The sequence below is a fragment of the Corvus hawaiiensis genome, chromosome 11 (genome assembly GCF_020740725.1).
Source record: "Corvus hawaiiensis isolate bCorHaw1 chromosome 11, bCorHaw1.pri.cur, whole genome shotgun sequence".
NCBI lineage: Eukaryota > Metazoa > Chordata > Aves > Passeriformes > Corvidae > Corvus > Corvus hawaiiensis.
The window spans coordinates 11,356,218-11,372,482 of NC_063223.1; the positions used below are offsets into that span (position 1 = coordinate 11,356,218).

Consider the following 16,265-nt stretch of genomic DNA (forward strand, 5'->3'; position numbering starts at 1 on the left):
GTGGCCACAATCACTTTACGTCTGTGTATTAATTACTAAGTTATGTTTTCCTCCCCATGAGCTTATAGGAGCTCATTCTGGATCTACCAGTGTTTCCCAGGCAGATAGGAAAACACAGTACTCTGCAGGAGAGGGAGGAATACCTGGCTGGTTGGCTGAGTTTCCACTATTTCATTGCACACAGCAAGGAACAATCCAGGGAGATGTGTTTTGTGACTTTTTTCTAATGAGGTCAGGCATCATGGTATTTCAGCTGCATTAAGGGTCTGCAATCACAGGCCCGGTCTTTGGTTTCCATGAGCTGTTCTCTGCTGTGTACAGCCTGAGGCTGAATCAATCCTTACTGTACTGGAGTTTCACCCTTCATGCAATTAGCTCAGAATTTCTGGAGTAGCATCGTGGCCTCAGCAGCGTGAGGTCTTTACACACATCATTAACAGGACTCATCTCTGAAGGGCTGGGTGACACGAACCCACCACTTCGGGCTGCCCAGGGTGCTGGCCCTGAGAGCTTGCCAGAAGAGTGCAGGACTCCTGCTGCCTTTGGGGAGCTGGGCTGCACCTCAGCCAGAGTCTCCAGGAGGCTTTCAATGCCAGCGGCTGAGAGACCACCCTGATTTTTGGGAAATCTTCCCCAGAAAATGAGGGGAGGCTGCTGTGAGTGGGCTGGGAGCACATTCACGCTGCCAAACAGAGTTCCTTGTCTCCCTGCCCCACAAACGTTTCTGCCACAGAGTGAACCTCAGTCACAACCAGAAAAGAAACATAATGCCTGCACATTCAAGAGGGGAAAGGTAACAGGACACTTCCCCTTCAATGCAAGATGGGAGATGGTGCGAGCAGCATCCTCCAAGGAGAGATTTAAGAGGCAAACTGCAAACACCCAAGACCAACTTGAGCTCCCTCTCCCACACAGCTCAGTCCAAGAGGGCAGTGGCCATTTCTTAAAATCCCTGGGAGAAGCAAACTTGGGAGTGGCACAAAGAAAACTGCTGATGAAAAAGACATGACACACTTGAGGGGTGAAGGCAGGCACAGCCCCAAAGGCAGCTCTCATCTCCTCACCCTCCCCACCACTCCCCTGGCAAAACTCTGTGGCAAAGCACTGCAAAATGCAGTATTCTGTGTAGTGTTTTGGAGTTAAGACCAAAACAGCTTTCATGGAGGAAAGCTAAGTTAAAAGTAAGAGATAACTCAAAGGATGACACATCTTTAGTGCCTGCTGAAGAACTCCAAGGGGAGCTCAGCCCAGGAGCTCTCTGCATACGGAATTGTGCTGAGCTGCTCTCGTGGCAGTGCCTGGGCACAAACATGCTCCATATCACAGCATCACCTTAAGGCAAGAGCTTTGAAAATCCAGAATTAGACGTTGCTATTAGACATTACAAGAGAAGAGACGCTGGCTTTTCATATTGCTTCCATCCTGAGACTGGTTTGCACAGGTAGGAAGAAATGTGTTTGTTTTCATTATTCACCAGGAGTAAAGATATCAGTAGCATCCATTGAGAGCACGTTTCTATCTTTCATGGACATGCATCAGCATTTGCTGAACTCCACCAGCAAAACTGCCACAGGCAGCATCTGGCCAGAGCTAGTGCATGTTGTATATGGACTGTAAAAGCTTGATCCAGTTCATTTTCAGAGGAAGACACTAAAATCTGAGTTGTAGAGCAATTTGTGTCAGTAGACAACAACCAGCTCCCCATATCTAGCTGGAACTGTCCTGTTTGTGCACCTCTGCCCCATGCAGCAGAACCTCTACAGCTGCTACCCTCTTGGTAATAGCAGAAAACAGAGCATCATTCCAGGAGATAAATCCATGTTTATTCCATGAAAATGGGACATGGAAACAATTTTTAAGCCCAACATTATTTTGAAATACATGACCTGCTGGCAGGTGATTCCACAGTCACTGGGCAGTGCCCTTCTCCATAAATGATCATGAAAGAAAGAAGGCTGAACCAAAGGCAGTGATCAACCCAAAATCAGAGTGTCCATACATTCACTCATTTGTATCTCACACTAGAAGCTGTCGTGGTTAGATGCTGGCCAAATGCCAGGCACCCACAAAAACCACTCGCTCACACTCCCCTGCCACAGCTGGGCAGAGAAGAGAAAAATTTAATGAAGGGTTCATGAGTTGAGATAAGGACTGGAAGAAAACACTCCAAGGGCAAAACAGGCTCAGCTTAAAGGTACAAAGTGAATTTATTACTAACAAAATCGGAGGAGGATAATGAGAATTAAAATAAGCCCTTAAAACACCTTTTCTTCCCCCAGCCCCTCCCTCCTTCCCACAGACAGTGCAGGGAGACAGGGCATGGGGGTTTGGTCAGTTCATCACCCGAGGTTTTCTTCCACTACTCAGGGAGGGGAGTCCTTCCCCTCTGAGACCGTGGGGTCCCTCCCACAGCAGACAGTTCCCTGTGAACTTCTCCAGCGTGGCTCCAAATCCCACGAGCAGCAGTCCTCCCCAAACTGCTGAAACGTGAGTCCCTCCCACGGGCAAACAGTCCTCCCAGAACTGCTGCGGTGTGGGTCACTCTTCACGGGGTGCAGTCCTCCAAGGCCAGGCTGCTCCAGCCTGGAAGCAGGGGCCCCCTCTCTCCACCGGGTCTCCCACTGGATCACAGCCTGCTCCAGGCATCCACCTGCTCTGGCACAGGCACCTCCCCCATGGGCTGTGGGTGGATCTCTGCATCCCCCGTGGATCCCCATGGGCTGTGGATGGATCTCTGCATCCCCTGCGGATCCCCAGGGGCTGTGGATGGATCTCTGCATCCCCCATGGATCCCCATGGGCTGTGGATGGATCTCTGCATCCCCTGTGGATCTCCAGGGGCTGTGGATGGATCTCTGCATCCCCCGTGGATCCCCATGGGCTGTGGATGGATCTCTGCATCCCCCATGGATCCCCAGGGGCTGTGGATGGATCTCTGCATCCCCCGTGGATCCCCATGGGCTGTGGATGAATCTCTGCATCCTCCGTGGATCCCCAGGGGCTGTGGATGGATCTCTGCATCCCCCGTGGATCCCCATGGGCTGTGGATGGATCTCTGCATCCCCCATGGATCCCCATGGGCTGCAGGGGCACAGCTGCTTCACCATGGTCCTCACCATGGCCTGCAGAGGAGTCTCGTCTCTGGCACCTGGAGCGCCTCCTGCCCCTCCTTCTCCACTGACCTTGGTGTCTCCATGTTGTTCCCCTCACATGCTCTCACCTCCTCCTCTTCTCTAGCTAGAAAAACTGCCCCCACTTTGTTTTGATTTTCCTCTTAAGTATGTTATCACAGAGGCATTCCCATCATCTCTAATTGGCCCAGCTTTGGCCAGCAGCATGTCCATCTTCAGAGCCAGCAGGGATTGGCTCTGCCGGACATGGCAGAAGCTTCCAGCAGCTTCTCACAGAAGCCACCTCTGTGGCCCCCAATACCAAAAACCAGGCTGAGCGAAAGCAACAGAGTAGTGCCTTATTAGGACAATATCAGAAAAATAAAGTTAAACAGTAGAAAGGAAAAAGACTGACTGCTATGTCAAATTATCAGACTGCCAAGGAACAAAACCTTGTCATATATCATTCATGCACTAAATACAGCCATCTCACTTCTGCAGCCTCTTCCTTCCTTCCTTCCCTGGATCTCAACACTGTTTGCAAACATAAATGAATAAAACCTCTCACCTCCCATGAAGCAGGTAATTTGTTTTTATTAATACATAAATGATAGAGAAAATTAATTAAGGAACAGAAAGGGCAAGAGGCCCAAGATCACACAGCAAGAGCACTTTAATCACTACATTCTGGCCACTTAAGAGTAGGGCTTGCATGTTAATGCTTTCCTGTAGGAAGAAAGCATTTCCAGCAGACCACCTTTCCTCAAACTAAGGACTCCCCCAGTCCTGGCTAGCTTTCCAACTTCGCAATATCAGGGACATGGAGGTTTTTTCTTCACATTCACACCACACCTCTGTCCCCTGGTTTAATTATTATTTATGCTGAATATAAATAGCACAGGAGATGATCCTAAGATGAATAATGTAAAGGCAACAAGAGACAGAAAAACTGCTCCAGTCAGCTCATATCCTACCTGCTTTATATTAAACACATCTTAGCACTGGGTCTCTGCATACTAGAGGAGGACGGGTGAGTTTTAGGGCCATTGCACAATATGAACTTTCCCAATGTATACAGTTACAGAACCTCCCATGCCAAATAACTTTGTGCTGATCCACAGTGGAAATTCACAGTGTTCAACAGCCTTTGAAATTTCTAATTTGTGTGTCCCCACAGAAGAGTGGTGCAGGGGGTGCATTTCTTGCAGTGTACCCTGCCTTGGACATGGGATCAGGTACTCCTTGGAGACTGACTGCACTCCCTGAAATTTGTGCTCCTATTTTAATTAATAACCAATGCATATCTATTTGCTTCCCTATTTACATCTAGTGCTGCTAATGACAAGAAAATACATCTTTTTAAAATGCTAACCTAGCAAGAGGCATTAGGAAAAGCGACAGCTATTACATGTGCAAATTTCAGAGCAATTAGTCACAGAGGCAGAAGCACAGACAGGAGATTAGTTCTCAAGTCCTCACTCCCATCTGCTTCCCCACTGGAGCCAGCAGTTTTGTGCAGACCCAGGAGGTGAAGGCCATGTTCAGCACCACCAGCATGTGTCAAACCAATTTCCTTGCACCCACCTTGCTATTAGCAAGTGCAATGCCCTTCAGTCAACATCTCCCACAGCTTTGTGACTCTCAGGACTGGGTTCAGGCTGTCAGAGACTGGCCAAGGGGAAGGACTCAGAACAGGCTCATATCTAAAGAAACAGTTTTCTTTCTCCATTTCCCTGCAGCTGATATGATCGCACTGAAGAAAAAACACTAAGTGCATGTAGAAAGAGAACACAAATAGCTAAATTCTGTTCATGAGAAGATTTTTTTCCCTGACAGTGCTATTCTAGATGCATCACTGCATATTTGCAGTGGAAGATAGAAATACTTCTAACATTAAAGATAGTGACATTCTCAATTTATCTCACTTGTGGAAAGGTGCGTGTGGGAGTGTGAGTGACTCTTAGGAATATGTCCTAAGTAGTTTGATAAAGAATAGTACACATTTCTCCTAGGATTTTTTTTTAATAAAGCTCAAAATTGTAGTAGAAGATTCTTGGCAAGAGTTTAGAAAAAAACAACTTTGGGAAATAAATCTCATATTGTACTCCATCTTGTAGGATTTTTGAGTCCTCTATCTTTCTGTGTAAAAAGACATTAAATTATTTTAAAAATGGAATCCAAATCGTTCTGCTTCCACAACATTCTTGAATGCTTGATTGCTCCCAGTTTTGAACAAACCTGTGGCTACAGTTGTGTTGTGGCAAGGAAAACCTGTGCCTGAACAGCCAGTGTTTGTCACAGGTTTGGTCACCTGTACTGTGCACAGCAAAAGCCTGTACCACCAAACTCCTACTAAGAAGGAAAAAAAAAAAAAATCTGGTTTTCAGTGTCAGAAAGGACTCTTGCTGTTGTCAGTTGAAATCTCTCCCCAGAGATGTGGGGAATTTTGACCCATTTAAGTAGAAACAGCCACCCCTGCCTGAGCACTTCAACCCTGACCCTCAGCTTTGCCCCAAGCCTGGGACAGCTCAGCCCAGCCCTGCTCCATCACCCATCCAGAGTTGGCAGCAACACCTCGAGAGCAGGGCAGGCTCCCAGCTCAGGCTCAGCACATGCAGAAGTGCCTCCCCACACACCAGAAGCTGCTCCAGTTCCTCACAGGAAATTGCAGAGTAAAAGTGTCACAGGGCACAGACAGGGCTCCAGATCCACCCCCCAATACAAGAGCTACAAATAGTCTATTTTCCTCTGGCTGACAATACATTAGCAGACACATTTTTGTTGTTCATGGATGCTCACAGAAGGCCTAAAGATAGCCTAGTATTGTCAACACAAAATGCAATTCAATTCCCTAAAAATATCAGGAATACAAGCTATGAAGAGTTTGTTTTTCCCCAGTAATGCACTTTTTCATTATTGCCCTGGATTAAAATTAAATTGCTAACATAAGGACAAGCAGATGAATCTGTGGTTATGATAGCATAGAAAAATGTCAATACAATGCTTGTACACTGTATGCTCCTTCAGTATTTAAAGATTCTTATCTCCAGAATAATATAAACCGAAACACATTGTGAGGATCTCATGCTATTAAATCAAGCAATGCTGCTCATATTGCTTCACTTCTGGGTGCTGTCAGCAGCTGGGCAGTGCATCACATTTGGAAATAAAATTTCAAGACTGCTTTCTGGGTTTCCTGCACAGGGAACAAGCATTGTCATTGCTCAGAAACAGAATAGGACTGTGTTTTCATGCATGCAAATCCAATCATAATGTTGGCAAAATATTGATAAAACCCCTAAAATTTGATATCAACCCTAATCAAAACAAGCCCATAGTAAGCCCTGGCTCACAGCATCTTTGTAGTGGGGGCAATGAGCTGTCAATTTTTGGTGACAGGCAAAATAGCAACTCCAGTTCTGAAACATTTAATAATATAATGACTTAAGGAGTCAAATGAATTGTATAATTTCTAATTCCATATAAAAATAAAGAAGTACTTGAGAAACAAACTGACATTTCAGAAAAGGACACATTCATACATTCTTCCAAGGTGCTTTACAAAGACAACCTTTGCTCTGAAAATATCTTTCCTCTTCCCAGGGTAGCAGCACACAGAGGTGGAGGCTGCTGGCAAACTCCACAAATCTGGATTGAATCTCATCACCCCACACGTTCCCCCAGACCAGGAGCTGGTCCTGACAGCTCCAGCTTCACCCTGGAAAAGTTCCTTTACAAACCCTGTTTCAACCAGTGTCAGTATTCTCCTTGGTTTCCCTTTTTAGCTGGTGAAGAGTGATTTAAGTTGCAAAATACATAATTTCACACGTTTCCAAGTAGTTTCATCACTAAACCTTCTGTAAATACATGGGACCAGTGATTGACAGAAGAAGGCTACAAAAAACAATCATTTTGGACCAACTAATTGGGAAACACTTTTGACAGATAATTTCATTTTTTCTTAGCAGCCCTATTTTCCGAGGGTTATTCCCAGGATCGTGCACAGATGGACTTTCCCCATGAGACCAGTGGCTGGTATGGACACTTGGCAGTCCCAGAGAGAGAACTACCATGAGAACAGGATTAAAGCATGTGAAGCTGCATGAAATCAGGCTGTGGAGTGTCTGAACTCAGTGCAAACTGCATATTGCACATGCTGCAAGCAGCCCTGCTGGCTCCTGGGCTCTCTTAGGAGATCAGACAGGAAACCATGGCTTTGTTCTAGGAAAGGCGTAAAGGGCTTCAGAAGTCACATTACCAAAGAGCTCTGCAGGCACGGGCCAGAGTGCAGCATTTTGTTATGTGGTCTCACCTTGCTGGAAACACACTGTCAGCTTCTAAGGTAAAAGAATAGGGATTGGATTTATTTCTGTAAACCAAATCCTTGCTTGCTTTACTTGCTGGCCAACTGTTCAGGCTCATGCTTCTATATATTGCTGTTTGGAAAACATTAATCTCAAATAATATGGACAAAAACCTATTGCTGGTTACTGGAGTCCCAGGGGAACAAAAAAAGGGAAAAAAATCTGGACAATTTCTGCTCTCCTGTAATGAAAAAAGTAAATGGAAGTATCAAAGTGACACCTCCATCTAGTAGAATTAAGGAATTGACTTTTCCTATCTTGAGTCAGAACACTGCAAAAAAATTCTGACAACCTCAGTTTAGAAAAGTGTCATAGGAAAAGCAGGTAATTCATTCCTCAGTGCAGCCCTTTAATGTATAAGAAAGTATACTTTGCAAACTAATATACCTACTGAATTTTACTCTACATGATTTTGTCTCACTTTTCACTTCCATGCTTTCACTAATTGAGCTTCTGTCTTTTGTTATTTGTACAACAATACCTCAGGGGATCATCTTGTTCTCTTTATAAAAATCTAACTAAAGTGCTCCCGATGTATAACCATGTCTTTGTATTAACTTGTGTTAGTGGGTGTACTTTAGCTGCATAGCTGGAACATTTAAACATACTGGAGAGGATGCACAGAGTATATAGAAATCTTGGATGGTGTTTACATAGCCTTCCCACACATTTTGCCAAAACTGTATTGCTCCAAGTCCTGTGACATGCTAAACAAAAACAAATTTGAGCACCAACAAGGGCAAACCTCAAGAGCAGAAACACATAGTATGTGGATACAAGTGTTATTTACCATAAATCATATGGCTGAGATCTTTAAAAGAAGCTCTTTTCATATATGATCTTGATGTTACTGAAAGGAGTCACCCTTCAGGATGTGATGCTCTGCACAGGAGAGCTGAACATAAGTGCTCCACAATTATGTTTCATGAGACCTCACCATATGCCACACACAAAACTCATGTAGTGTAGAAATCAAGGCTCTATCCTGCAAGCAGCTATGAGAAAGCTCAGCCATATTCATGCAAGTCCTGACAAGGAGAGGAAAAAAAAAGAAAGTAAAACTAATTATTGAAATTTATGGGCTCAGGTATTTACATAATGATTACAATTAACAAGATGTTTATCTCCATTTTTATTCTTCATCTATGTGCTTGACATTTATATCAGTCATAGAAATTATATATTTAAAAAAGGAAAAGGTAATTCAGGTCAGCCAGGAAAAGCTCTTTGGGATCAAACTGGAGCAAGAGCTGCACAGAATGGAAGAATCCCTTCATGCCTGTCTGCGTTTAGGCTCCAGCATGGCAAACATCGGACCTGTGAGCTCCCAGAGATCTGGCCCTCAGCCCCCTCAGCCTGGCTGGAAATACAGAGGTGGCAGCAGACTCATGTTCCCACCAGGTGAGGATGCTGAGAGCTGAGAGTCCGCTCCTGCCTCAGAGCAAAGGCGACAATGGTGACAAATGGCTCCCAGGTAATCAAACAACTTTACCCAGTCAAAAGGAAACCTGCCCTGTGAGTGCAATCCATCTGGAGCAGCCCTCGGTGCTCCATGCTGGGGACAGCTCTGGGCCAGTCTGTGGGCAGAAATGACCTCCTGACCATACCCCACACTGTCCAGGTGTGCAGAGGGGCACCTGCTCCAGCAGGGCACAGGGCTTAACAGGTACTCAGCTCCTCACCAGCTGAGAGTGAAACCCTGCAGGGATGGGACATAAAAACCTATGAAGATGAAATCTGGAGACACAAGATCCCAGGGGAAGGTATCCATTTCCAAAAATATCCTCAGAGGGCCACTGACTCCCAAGTGCCACCAGAAGCCACATGATGCGTGCCATCCTCATTCCCGTTCCCTCCGCACCCACCCGAATCTGACGCATTCCTTGCAAATGAAGATAGAGAGATGCAATGACAGGGTTTTGCTGTGGAGAGTACACTCTGTTTACAGCTGCTGCTGTTGGATTTTAAACTGGGAAACAGAGACTGAGCCTCTTCTGAAGCAATAGTGAGAAAATACCTTTGCTCTTTCTTCCCCTCCAGGCAGATACCAAGGAATTCCTGACAGGACCGTAGTGAGGAGGCCGTGTTGGTGCAAATGGGCCACAGAAGTCCTTTGTGCTGTGTCACAGCTGGCCCTGGCACAGACATTCAGAGCCCCTTGTGCTCCACTTGAATGTCCTCTCTGGGACATTTTCTGGGACATTCCTTGGGCTGCATTCATCTTTACACTGCAAATGAGCAATCTTTGTCAACAATCAGTTCTTTACACATTTTGGCACCTGACCTACACATGGCACACCCAGTCAAACTGCATGATACATTAGCACTGCAAGGAAAGATATATATAAAATATATAATCTATAGAAACATATGCACTGTATTGTTTTTCCAAAGTCTGTCAGATCACTACATTACAACAGAGAGGCTATTACAGACAGGTTTAGTTAGCTGTGCATCATTTCACACCTTCATTACAATCTTTACTGGGAAAATGGATTGCTTTTGAGCCTCTCTCCATTCTCATTAAACTTCTACTCTTGCGAGGTGTCAGAACTGTAAAATGCTTAATACAGCCAGTTAATTATAACACCACTCACTACTTCAGCCTTTTCAATTACCCACGTTTCCACCGGCTGGAGCAGCCAAGCTCCCACCCAGGGTGAGTCAGAAAACCACTAACAAGGGAGACCAAGGGGTGGCCAGAGGATAACACACTCTGCCAGACCATGTGGAACCTGGAAAACCATCAGAAAGCTTTCCACCAGCAGCAAACAGCATTTCTTGGGAGGTGGAATGGGAAGTTTGTGATCATGCAAGGATGAAAGATGGAGATGCAGAGTTGTTTTCAACTTCCTTTGTTAATACTGGTAACTGAGAGTCCAACAATATAAACATTATTAAGGAAGCTGTCCTTGGAGTTGCTCAGGGTAAATAGAAGCACTTTGTCAGATGAAAAATTGGCAGAGATTAGCCTGAAATCACATAAACAACTTTGATTTCTGCTTCAGGACACAAGCTGCCAGATCGGAGTTACTTCTCTCCTTGTCACATTTGTGCATGTATGGCAAGAGCTGCAGAAACCTCAGCTGATTGCAGCTCCCAGGGATCAGACACTGGAAGTCTCCTCCTGGTCCAATGGGCAACTTCCACTCCCTTCTGTAAAAGGGAAGAGAAACAGTTCAGACAGAATCTGACACTTATGCAGAGCAAACTGCACCCATGCCCCCGGAGTTTCTGGTGGTATTGGGGGGATCTGGTATTCTGGGGATGACATGAAGCTTTCTGGGGTTTCTGAACAGCACAAACACTGTGGTGATTGTAAAGCCTGACATACCTTCAACAACTGCTTCACAGGGGAATGAAACACCTCTGACCACCCTGTCTGACTCCCTCCCAGAGCCGCCCGACCAGCTCCCACCTGAGCTGACTCCAGCCTCTCAAAGAAACCTCAGTTTCAGGTTTCTCAGAGCAGCAAACCCACTAGGATGCAAACCAAGATTTTCCAAGGATAAATGACCCTCCTAGATTGTAGGCACAGCACATGGCTACACAAAGGTCACTGCTCTTCTTAGCTCTTTTCTCTTTTTACAAAAACAAAGCAACTAAGGATTTTTCAAGTCACACCTTGCTGTACAAATGAATATTTCATTCTGAGCAGGTAACTCTCAATGTATTTATGAGGAAAGCATCCTTGTGTAAAGGAACACCATGTTCCAGCAGAGACATCCCAAACACAGCTGAGAAAGCCATCTCCCTTATGAGGGATCAGAAGATCAGAGTGGTGTTTTATTAGTTGTATAAAAAGTATCTTTAGCTTTCAGTTGAAAGGAAAAATTTGCATTTAAATAGAAAGATTAATAACTGTAATACACAGAGCACACACTGAATAATTTTTTTGTAACAGAAAATAATTCATATTTTTATATAAATTGTTCACCTTAAGTCAAGCTACAAAAAATGATAATCATAATATTTTATGGAACAATTCTAATCTAATACAGCTTTGTTGCATTATTATTCTCCAGTGTAAATAATGCATGTCTGCAGTTTTGAAAAAGGCTGGATTTAAAATACTTGTCTCTGAAAATTCAAAAGGATGTGTGCTTTTTGGTGTGTTTACACTGTGCATGAGTTTTACTTATTAAAATTAAAAAAGTCCTTCAGAAGGATAGTAACAAACCAGTCCTTCTACTGCAAGGACAGGCCAGGAGGTGATGCTTATGGACAGCTTAATGAACTTTTTTGGAAAGAAAGTTTTTCTCTAGAACACACAGATTTGGGTTCACTCAAGTATTTCAACATGATACTGAACTGTTGAGTTGTTTTGGTCAGGTTTGAAACCCGGTCTTAAAACCTATAGAGTTCCATTTTGGCATTCTTTTGGCATTGAGGAACAGATTTTAATTTTATTTTGCCATTATTTTTACCTACAGCTATATTTTTTTAAACACTGACTCCGAGCCATAGGAAAACAACCTCCCTTTTTCCTTTCAATCTAGCCAAGCCTTTAAAAATATATAAGAACATTGATGTTTCAGAGAAAACTTCCAAAAAGTCCTCTAGGATCATCTTGAAGCATTTCCTTTTTTTGTCTGCATGCATTTTGCTTTAGTGCATTAGTTATTTTCCCAGTGCTCAGGAGGACAGCTGAGAGCAGAGGGGGATTGTCTCCTGGTTAGAGCCCCTGGATGGTCTCCTGGAGCTGTCCCAGCAGGGATGTCATACCCTGGGGGGCTGATGGATGCAATTTCTTCCTGCTCCATCCCTCTGGGCTGCCAGCCTCCTCCCAGCTCCCCAGCCCACCACGAGGGATGTGTGGGGGAAGCCATCAGGAAGAAGCCAGAGCTGCTGCAGTTGGGCAGAACAGCTGCATTTTCCATGCTGTGTCCTGGAGAAGAGGCCAGTGCAGCCCAGGGGCTGCAGCAACTGCTTGAAGCAGCTCTACTGTTGTTTTTTCACTGCTGGAAGAAGGCAATTCCTTTGCTTTCCCCTCCATGCCAGCAGACCTCTATTACACTCAAAGCATTTATTTTGCCTCTACCCAGGGGATGGCTCCTACATCCCATGGCCAATTGGGTCACACTGGCCACTGTCCCTAGGCACAGCAAACCTGGCAGGATGCCTCCAGGCTGGAAGTGCCACAAGCTCCTGTTTGCAATGGGAAAGGAGCAGTTTCTTCACTGGCCTCACTGTGAGATTCAGAATCTATTTCCCTCTGCAGCACAAGCACAGAGTGGGGAACTCATGACGTTTAATTTATCACTTCCTCATATATTCCAGTCTTTACACATAAAAACTTTTTAATTAGAGAAGAAGAATCAGGAGGTAGTTGCCTGGCGTTTCCCCAGTGCCACAGAAATAATAGCAGAAAGCAAACTCCCTTTTTCTGCTTGGAGCCACTGGCACCAATAATTACTCTCCCAAAATTCAGCTCAGGTTCCTCTCGCTGTTCATTTAATCTTTGTCACTCTTGCTGCCTTCCATTTCATCACTCAAGCACCGGGCAACAGGCACAGACACAATCAAGGAAGTTTGGAAGAGCCGCTGCTGGCGTAGAGTGGAAAGCCCAGCACTGCTGGAACCGAGGGCTCGACAGCAGACAATCAGCAGAAGATGCTCAAAAACACGGCGTGTGTCCATTAGGGAGCTCAGCTCTCTTTAGGCTCTAATGCATCTGGACTCCAGAGACTTCAGGCTTCACTGTCACTGGGATATGTGCTACTTCCCAGCCTGCTTTTAGGTTGGATGGTAGTGCAAGGATCGAGATGTTCATCTTCCTGCTCTCACTCCCTGTGTCACCATGTGCCCAGAGCCCACAGTCTGGTGCCAACAGGAGGGATGCACTGGCAAGGCTGGCAGCTCCTGGAGAATCCCTCTCCATCATTGTAATCACAGAATTACAACACAAACTAAAGGGGTGCAGGAAAACACTATAATGTTTTAAATGCTGTACAGATACAAATGCACCAAAAACCTAATTTTAAAAGGTCCTTTAAACAGTCAAAATGAAAAGGCAAACCCTTGATGACAACTAGTGAAGAGCACATGAGAGCTAATGAGGACAAGCCCCAGCATTAGCAGCACACCCATCTAGAGCAGGGGAGGCTTGGGTGACCAAACACCTGATCTGCCAGTGCTGGCTGGGCTCCTCCTGCCCCATCTCCTCCCTTTAGTTTGGCAGCTCAGACACTCAGGGGAACACAAAAGGATGTCAGGAGGTATGGGGCAGCTCTTTCCCAGTAAGTGAGCTGGGTTTGGATTTGGTTGAGGAGGTGCTTTGTCTCAGGAGATTTGGTACCAGGGATGTGAGGTGGATGCATGGCAGCAGATCACACAGCTTTCATTGTCTGCCTCAGGACCTAATGACACAAACAAGTACAAGCCAAAGCATGTATCCCTAAATCTAAAAAAAAAACCCCTAATCCAAAAAAAAAAAAAGTCATGCTCAGGTAGGAATTTACGTTACAAATTTTCCCTTGTTGGAAAAGGCTTTTGGAGAATCTGCACCACAGCAGGGCTGGTTTAGGAACCATCAGGGTGGTGCTGGGGGCTGGGAAGTTGAGCTGAGCTGAAGACAGGTCACCCACACACAGGCAGGGCTTGGGCAGGTCCCCTCACCCCAGTCTCCACAACAGGTCCAACTCTTGCTCCTACCTCTGTTCCCAAGGTGACGCAGCTTCCGGAGCTTCACAGGAGTTTGCAGCGAGGGGCAGGGGGATGAGAGTGCCATGGGTAGGGGATTTCTGCTCCAGGGGTGATGCCGGCACTGGAAAGGATGATGGGCAACTGGTTTAAATCCCAGTTCTTACAGCATGGTCCCAAGATGCTGCTGTTACACATTGCTCTCCTGTGGCAGAGACACCTCTGCCACCTGACACCTCTGCAAGTAAGAAAGAGCAACCCTTTCTCCAGCAGCTGTCATGCCTTCAGGCAGCTTCACAGGCAATTGTGGTCTAGTCACCATTTTTGCCTATTGAGAGGGCCAAGACTGATCAAATCTTTTCTATTTAAAACAGCAATAAAAGGAAACTAATTTTCTTGTGCACGATGTCAGTTAGCTTTACAATATTTTGTCATATATTCCTTAGCTACTCAAGGTTACTTCTGGAGCTTCTGAATGCAAATATTGCCTGACAAGAAGGATGAAACCAGATGATTTTTTTATCTCAGCTATACATTCACATATCACATATCCAAAGTTAACAGGTGACTCTCTTGTGTAAAGCCATTTTCTACTTTCCATGCATCCTAAATAACAGCTGTGAAAATCCTTGTCTATTATATAGTAAGATAGTTTGCTGCCTTTATTTTTCTGACCACATGTGTATTGTACAAGCAGAGGACAGAGGCTTTCATGTTATCATCCTGCTCCCTGGTAATCTCATTCTGCAATCTCTGCTTTTTCATTGCCATTTTCAGATGTTTAATGAAGCAACACATGGATATGAGATACCCCTGGTATTTCTTTTGCCCAGTCTCTATCATTTTCAATCTCAGGACTACTGAATAAACGGAAATATATTTACCAGGCCTGCTTTGCACTTCCCGAACAAAACTCCTTTTGGAGGCAATGAGAAATGTGGCTAACATGGACAATGCAGGTTTAAGTCTCCTTTTTTTCCCCACACTGCCTGTGTGGAAGAACATAAAAAGAACACATTCACAGTTATTAGGCCTTGTCTGCTCTTTAGCCAAATATTACCATTAGGAAAGAGTGTTTCCTAAATGAAGAATCTTTGTTTATACTCCACCACAGCCATTCCCTTGTTGCCTTCCCCTTGAGACCTTGTGCAAGTACCAGCAAAAGTCCAAGACATAAATATGCCACACTCTGCACACAGGTGGGGATTTGCCCAAGAAAGCCATGCAAAAGCTCATTTCTCCCCATTTCCAGCTCAGAGCGGCTCCACTGACCTTTTCTTCCCACACAGCCATCTCAAACGACAGTAATGATCAGGCTTCCACACTGAAGGTCAGCAACATCAACCTTGTCCATTTTTTCCTTCCCCACAAGTTCACACACATCCTTCCGCTCCCCAGGATCACGCTCAGCCCACTGGTCTGCAAGAGCATACATTAGAGGGAATTTTAATGACTTGAACTCGTGCTGAACTTCCTCTTTTAGCTGCTATTTTAGTGATTTGTTGACTCTCCAAGGCTCATTCAGGACTTTTATTTTTAGCCTTGACAGAGTAGATAGAGTAGACACGGATTTTATGTGCCAACTCTTCTGTATTTTTGGCACTCCACTTGTCACACAGCAGGTCAGTGAAATACAAGTTCAAGAAACAGAGGATGCCTCCCACGTATATCTGTGATGTCTCAAAGTAGCCTAAACTAATCTCTTCCTCTCTTCACCATTAGCAGCGATGCTAAGCTAGAAGCAACGGCTGAGGATGCTTTAACAGCCACACAGAATCCTAATAAGATCTACTTAAATTTATATGGTCCATTTCAGGCTGGCTGGTTGGTTCCTTAGTCACAGCCTCACAAAAGGAGCAGAGTACACTGCTTCATTTTTTGTGGGCTTTTGAATTATTTTAGCATTGTCTCTGATTTTTGTATCAGCCATCTGCAAAGTGTGGCAGGATGTGTGTAAACTTCTATGGCACTTGTTGTACTTTCTCCATTATTATCAGATGGGAAAGAAAACCAAAGTTAAGGGAGATTAAGGTCAGCGTACTCTCAACATCCAATCGCTGCATAATCCACTGTGTTATCGCCAGGGAAGATTATCAGCCTTGATAGGAACCATTCTTTGAGCCATTCAGCTCTGTTGAGGCCCACTTCTC

The 16,265-nt window shown here is 45.0% G+C and overlaps 1 long non-coding RNA gene across 1 annotated transcript; it reads right to left on the bottom strand.

Annotated features, from left to right (window-relative positions):
• Window positions 1-9,298: 9,298 nt before the first annotated feature.
• On the bottom strand, window positions 9,299-15,515 carry LOC125331667. The gene is made up of 4 exons (XR_007206156.1): window positions 15,388-15,515; window positions 15,000-15,104; window positions 14,128-14,239; window positions 9,299-10,629 (listed from the first exon to the last, which is right to left on the bottom strand). It is a non-coding gene; the product is annotated as an uncharacterized LOC125331667 (long non-coding RNA).
• Window positions 15,516-16,265: the final 750 nt, after the last annotated feature.